This window comes from Callorhinus ursinus, unplaced genomic scaffold (genome assembly GCF_003265705.2).
Source record: "Callorhinus ursinus isolate GAN/ISIS: 27379988/994484 unplaced genomic scaffold, GSC_fseal_2.0 scaffold6, whole genome shotgun sequence".
Lineage (NCBI taxonomy): Eukaryota > Metazoa > Chordata > Mammalia > Carnivora > Otariidae > Callorhinus > Callorhinus ursinus.
This window is the reverse complement of record NW_027397068.1, coordinates 7,207,083-7,214,859: the sequence shown is the minus strand read 5'-3', so window position 1 is coordinate 7,214,859 and position 7,777 is coordinate 7,207,083.

Genomic DNA, 7,777 nt, shown 5'->3' with positions numbered 1-7,777 from the left:
TTGGGTACACACTTTTATAGAGGAGAGGCAGAAGCCCAGTAAGGAAATTATTGATTGAATGTAGCTGAAAGCCTTGTTGGCTGTTTGTGGTTGGTTGTCCTTAGCGTTTTGATTTCCTAACTGTAGAGCTTTACAGGCTCAGATTTTGGTTTGCTTATGTAGGTTGCCATGGCATGAGAGCCACATCAGTCCAATGGCCTCTTTAATTAGCAGAGTTTACTACTAGAGATTGGAAAGAGGAGACATGAAACCGTCAGCTGTCCCTCCTATGGTCTCCCCTGGAAACATGTATCCAAAACTTCAAAATGCTATGGGAAATGATTGCCAAGAGTCAGGTCTTCATTTGAGAAGATCATTTTTTCTACGCCTCTTAAAAGAAGGAGCAAATATATCAAGATAGTGAAAATCAGAGAAGAAGAATGATATCAACTTGTTTCTTGAAAGAGAAGTTTACTTTGTGCCAAAGTTCTCTGATCTTGGAGCTGTCTTAGCTGAAGGAAAATCCCACCAAATTTAAATCTTAAGATTGTTTGATGTCATTGCCTAATATTCTTTTAACATGAATTGTGATCCCAAATCTCCTTTACATATTTTACTTTCCAAATTAACAAATATTTACGGGCATCATTTGTGAGGCAGGCATCCTTCTAGGCACTAGGAACACTGGTGAATAAGACACAGAACTGTGCTGCACACATAGTGTCTGATCTAACAGAGGAAACAGGCATTCAACAATGCAAATGAATATAAAAATCACCACAGAGTAAATGTTCTCTGTGAAAGGGGCATTGCTGGTGCTAGGAGAGCATATACTAGGAAGAATGTGATTGAAGGAAGAAATACTCTTGGTCTTGATTTTAAGTTTTAGGCTGAGACCTTCAACACACACACTTGTGTGCTGGGCACACTATATTGCTGCCCCTCATTCAGCGTGGGTTGTACTGGCTTCCCAAGTCTCTCATTTCTGCAAACCAAGTACACTTGTGAGATTGCTCTGCCAGGAAAGGATGGGGAACGTCTCTTCTGCAACTGCCGGAGAGTGGCATTAAAAACACAAGCCTGCTCAACAAATGAGCCTGACACACAGATGCAACTGGTGTGTGTTTGCTTCTTGTCAGCTACCTAACAAGCCTCTGATTCTCCTGACAATCATGACAGCCTATCAAGATTATTTGGTAAATCTCTGTGGTCTGTTAGACCTTATGTAAGGAAGAAGGGAAGATTATTTTATTTACTGGCAAGAGGGTACGTGGAGATTTCATCATTTCTGTAACTGAATGTTGTTCACCTATAAAAAAACCAAGTGATTCATATTTTATATTAATTTTTTAATATTTTTTATTTATTTGACAGAGAGCTAGAGAGCACAAGTAGGCAGAGCATCAGGCAAAGGGAAAGGGAGAAGCAGGCTCTCTGCTGAGCAGGGAGCTCGATGCGGGGCTCTATCCCAGGACCCTAGGATCATGACCTGAGCCGAAGGCAGCTACTTAACTGACTGAGCCACCCAGGCACCCCCCAAGTGATTCATATTTTATTTTATTTTATTTTATTTTTTTTTTTAAAGATTTTATTTATTTATTTGAGAGAGAGAGAATGAGAGACAGAGAGCACGAGAGGGAAGAGGGTTGGAGGGAGAAGCAGACTCCCTGCCGAGCAGGGAGCCCGATGCGGGACTCGATCCCGGGACTCCAGGATCATGACCTGAGCCGAAGGCAGTCGCTTAACCAACTGAGCCACCCAGGCGCCCAGTGATTCATATTTTAAAACGGTTATTTAAATAAGGAAATACATAAATTTCATCCAAGCATCCTCTGTGTTAGAAGGGAGAGCAGGGGACAACTTACTATTTACCAAGGACAAGGAGCATATCCCTGGGGCCCAAAATAAACTGAGGACACAAGCTCTTTACTATCAATGTAATTTTTTGGAATCAGACGTGTTGTCATTTTTGGAACCACTAAGAAAGAAACATGATGCTAATTAAACATGATACAAGGTCTTATCCATGGTCTTGTGCAACACATGAGTCGATCGCACCAGTCTCTTGTTGCTTTGCAGTTTCTTCTGTCATCCATTGCATTGTTTGGCATGCAATAGGCTATTTTCCTTTTTAGAGGAGGAGAGAGGGGCAGGGGAGGGGTAGAGGGAGAGGGAGAGAGAGAATCTCAAGCAGACTCCATGCTCAGTGCAAAGCCTGGTTGCGGGGCTCAGTCTAATGATCCCGGATCATGACCTAAGCCGAAATCAAGAGTTGGACGCTTAACTTACTGAGCCACCCAGGCGCCCCTTTGAACATGTCTTCAACAGACTATAAGGTGACTTCTTGTACTTGTTTAGTCCCGTAAAGCACTTGGTTGTTGCTTTGTAAGGGCAGGCGGAATTGATGTCATTTGTCCACTAATGAGTTTACCACTGTCAATTTATGCCCCACCTTTCTGTCCCTGTGCCTTTTTATATGCACAAGAGCGTTTTGTTTCAATATTGTATCCTTATGTAATCTCCTTAAAGACATTTTATTTTGCAGTTAAACTCAACCCTTGTTGTACCAACAATGCACAGAACTCAAAAGAAAGTGATTAAAATAGGACCGGCATGGCTGAATGGGCACACAGAGCTCAGGCAACCTTATTACAGCAGCTGCCTATAAGATGCCATCGGCTCTAAAAAACATTTCTGTTTGGAAGATGTTGAAAATGAAACAAAAATGTTACATATCCTCATATCTTTGAAATATGGTACATTATAAGCTACTTAAAATATTTTATAGAATCTTTATGGAAAGTCTTCTATCTATCTGGCTGAAAGTTCAATGGAAATGAAATTATTTGTGGTATCTGCTCTCAATTTGCTTGTTCCCCCCTGCCCCCGGCCCCCATGCCCTACCTCCACTTTGCCTCTCAATCTCTCCAAGACTTTTCTTGCCTCCTAAGAAAGCAGAGGCTTTGCAGATACCTTAGAGGTGTTGTCATGTCCTTAAACCTGTTGCCCAGATTTTTAACTAAGCTCAGTGAAAAGAGGCACCTCCAGTAAATGCTGAACAGCTTTCCTTCCTGCTCTGTGAACACTTGGCAGAAGCGTTGATGACAGTTGCAAGAATGTGATGCACAGCAGTATTCTTTACAGCAGTTTAATCTGTGTCATCAAATCCCCAGAAACCATGATTAATAGCAGTACTTGAGTTTGTTCTCAAGTTGTATATTTGGCAGTAGTGAACTTTGATCTACGGTTTTGCTTTAAAGAATCATTATGACACAAACTTTTCTGTAATCCTTCCATCTAATTAAGCTCCACACAGATACCATGTAGGGGAACACTAGTGCCATTGTTGTAAGCTGTGTGTTTATTAGACCGTTTTAAGCACATTCGTAAGGGGAGGGGGTGTGTGTGTCACGTCCAGGCATTGAGTAGCCAGGGTCTCACAGAGCAATCTCATCACTCTGAAGTAGCCAGTGCACTGTTTTGATTGGGAATGTAGAGTAGAAAACGAAACCTATAGGGAACTGTGAGCCAGTGATTTGATCTCAGATAAAATTATTTTCCTTTCGTATAGTTAGATGGGCTAAATTAGTAGTTGCTCATTTTTCCCTTCTCTATCCTTCTCCCCCTGCATTTCAGTAGAAACTATTGTGGAAACTACTCCTTTTATTCTGTTTATAATTATTTTCTAGAGCATAGTTGCCCAATAGAAATATAAAATGAGCCACATATGTAAATCTGAATTTTTCTGGTGGCCAAATTAAAAAAAAAGAAACAGGTGATCTTAATTTTAATAAAATATTCTATTTAACTCAGTGTATCCTAAGTATTATTATTTAAACATGTAATTAATATAAAATTTATTAATGGGAGATTTTACTATTTTTTTTGGACTAAGTCTTTGAACTCCAGGGTCGATTTTACACTTAACAGCACATTTCAATTTGGATGCTAAATTTTCAGTATAATCCTCCCAAAACAATAAAGTTTTATAATAATGGAAAAATATTTTACATTGCTTCTGTTTTTAAATTTAAACCTGATTAAGTTTGAGTAAAATTAAAAATCTACTTCTGCAATAACATTAGCCACATTTCAAGTGCTCAGTGGCCCCAGGTGTCTACTGGCTACCATATTAGCATAGTTCTCAATCAGTGAGAGCCAGAGCCCTGTGATTTGGGGATTTAATTTAATTCTATTAAACACTTGAGCATATGCAGTCTTATTCCTGAATTATTGGAAAAATGAGAAGCATGAGCATTGAGATCCCTAGGAGGACCTATATGGGTCTTGGAGCTAAGAGGGCATTTTTTTTCTTTAGAAAGTAAGGACCGAAAAGAGAAGTTCATAGAAGGAACACAGGATCACTGTAAGCACTTAGAAAGTAGTAGCCATTATTATGAACTTATTAGCTTTATATTGACCATATGAATTAAAATCCTTGAAGTCACAGAATGGGACTAACACATAACAGGTACTTAGTAAGTGTTGACGTCCTTTACTTCTTTCCTCATATCCATTGTAGTAGCCATATAATACTTCATCAGTTAAAGGATAAAAACAAGTCATTTATCCTTATGGGCAGCTAATGGTTGTGACTCAGGATGGATTTCCATAAAGACAACCATTGGATAATTGTTGGAGAAAAGAGGGATTTCTTTTATACTTTATGAAAATGATTATTGGTTTATGATAAGCCTTAGGTATACCTGGTATGCTACAGTTGAATGTATTTTGCACAGACGGAGTTGAAATTGGATTTTGGATTTATCTGTCACTGTAATAGAAGTGGAGGGGGTCAGGACGGGGCAAGTGGTATAGAGGCAAGTAAAACTGATCCTTGGGAGACTTGTGGGCTGGCCCGTAGAACAGTTCTGAGTGGGGCTGGTCCCCTATTGCTTGGACAGTAGAGCTTTGTTCCCAGCCTGAGTCTTCCCAGGATGGATGTCTTTGGCTTCTCTCTCTGCCACATGGTTTTAGATGCAATCCAGGCTTTCCGAGAGGGCACCATGCCAAGGTTTCTAGGCTGAAGGACAAGATAGCAACTTCTGATGGAAATGTCCCTGGTCTGCGTGATGGAGTGAGTTAATTAATGGTGTTCAAAGTACTAAACTACCATCAGCTGTAATGGCTACAGAAACTGAGTCTCCATGAAGAACACTGAAGTAATGGAAATCCAATAAAAAGCAAAGCTGAGTTGGCATTAGATAAGGGGAAAAGGGAGCTATATCAGAGAGGAAGCTGGACTTCATGTCTGCTTAGCTGACCCACCATAAACTTCAAGAAAAATCTGTTGGGCCCTGACACCATCTTTCATCCCAAAGTGAAAATAGGTTGGATAAGGAGGATTATCACTGTGAATTCCAGAGACTCTGATCTGTTTCTGCTATTGCTGAATTTAGAAGAAGAAGAGAAAAAATGTGATGTTGTGGAAGTGACTCATTTATGGGCTTCTGCATCGAGACGATTCTGTACGTTCCTGAAATATGTGAACTGAACGGTTCCACCAGGATGAGTGTCACTTTGAGACATTGGAAAAAATACACTAGCCTCTGAGGATTATGGGCCTGTTACAGTTATTCTTTAATTTCTCTTGCTCTGTTGGCCTGTTTGCCTTGTCTTTTTCAGGCACAAAGAGCTGTGCCCATGGACTTTTAAGAAAACAGTATTTTCTTCCTAAGTTCTTTGAAATTTGGTCTTCATGTTGATTCCATTATAGGTATGTCTCTGTTTTCCTGAGCAAACCTGAGCCTGGGGTTTCTTGTTAGCCCACCCCTCTTCTATCAAGCAATGAGGAGTAGGCTTTTTCGGGCACTGTTAAGCATCTGTGGCTTGGAAGGAAGGAAGGCAGAGAGCTGGGAGGTTTCTTGTCTTCCTTCTTCCTGGTGCAGGCCATTCCTTCCCCACCCTCCTCCCTAACTCCTGGGCGGCCAGTGTTAATCATCACAACTGCTCTTTGTTGCACACTTCCGATGTTGGATACTCTCTTAAGTCCTTTACTTACTTTACACGGTGTTGTTTGTGTAACTGTACGAAGAAGGAGGCAACATTATGACTCCCATGTTACATCTTAGGAAACTCATACTCAACCAGATTAAGTAATTTCCCGAAGTTACACAGCTAGTGAGTACTCAAGGCAGAACTCATGTAGCAGGTCTGATTTGGCCAAAACCCACTTTATCAAGGGTTCTTAAATGTTAGTTGGCACTAGTACATCAGAGTCTTAACTTCAGGACCCTCAGCCCCAGCCCTTCCTCTACCTAGTGACTTCTCTCCAGGTTCCCAGGCTTCCTTTTCCTTTTCTATTTTACAGGTACAACATGCCTTTTGGGTTCTGCTGCTGCTTGTATTTTGGGAGTAGAAAGCTTCCAAACTTTATAATACATAAAAGGTTGGCAAAGGAAGCTTATGTTGATTAAAAGTTACACACAAAAAGTTGGAAAAACAAAGGGATCAGGGAGTCCAGGACAGAGTTTGGCCAAGTGAGGGCTGAGAAGAGAAGGAGGCAGAAATGAGAGTGGGAAGTTTTTGTTTTCACATTTGATGGGCTTCAGTTCTGAAATAACACCTTGTGTGTGTGTGCGCATGCGCGCGTGCGCACGCGTGCGCACATGTGTGTTTTAAAAAGAAGCAATTACTTATAAAATACTTTTTCCGTACCAAGTAGAATTCTAAATGAATCATACATAATTTAACACATTTGCTCCTAACAACGAACCTCTGTACTAGGTTATTAATACTATTATTATCACCTCCATCCTATAGATGTGGACACTGAATATCAAAGAGGGATTAAATAATGTACCCAAGGTTACCCAACCTGTGAGTGGCAAAGTCAGGATTTGTACCCAAGGGTTCTGGCTCCAGAAACCATGTTCCTTGTCACCCCGCTATTCTGCCTCTCGTACTAGGCTAGAGAATTTTAGGGTTTCCAGAGCACCTCATAAATGCTTTCCAAAGCATCTGAGCAGTAAGTGAGGCTCCCTTACCGCAGTTCATTCCCGGACCTTCTCTTTCTCCAGTACTCTGTTCTATGTCACGCGTGGTAGTTTCACAATAATATTTGTTGAATAAATGAATCTTCTAAAAGGGAAACGGAAAAAGTTGTTTTTTTTTTTTTTTTAACATTGTGATCCTGGAGATCGGCACTGGGAAACTATGATACTGAGAATGGATAGTCTTCATTCTCAGCTGTAGGACACAACCTTCCCCCTCCCTTGCTACACACACACATGCACACACAATACACTATTTAGTTTCCAACTGGCATACTATCCAAAACCAACTGATAAGTGTCAAGTTCTTGCACAAATGCATCCCTTGAGAGTTTCTTGCTGAGAAAGAGTAAGTGTCATGTTCATGGCTTAGCAAGAGGTATTTCTTATTCTTATTTTATCCTGTTTTTGGGGATCACTGGCCCAGGCCCCAGTACAAACCCTCAGAGCTCGAGTGGACAGAGAATGACGGTCCCACAGTGTCCCTCAGATTCCCCAGCTGAGTGGGGCCCTCCACAGTGACCGAGGACAAAACGTGTGAGCCAAAACACATGAGCTCTTGAATGCAGGCTGTTTCTTTCCCCACAGCTCTGTAAAATCAAAGTTTGAGGCACTGCAGGAGCTCTTTTTAAATGTCCTGGCCAGCTTGCTGCAGCCCAGATGTTGTTCCAGTCACTGCACTGCAAGCTCCAATAATCGCAGGACTCGTGCCCCCCGGCTGCAGACCCGCTCGTCTCCACTGGCACTGCTCCAGAGATGTTACAGATGCCACAACTCATTTCTTTGAAGTTGGTGTATTTTTTAAA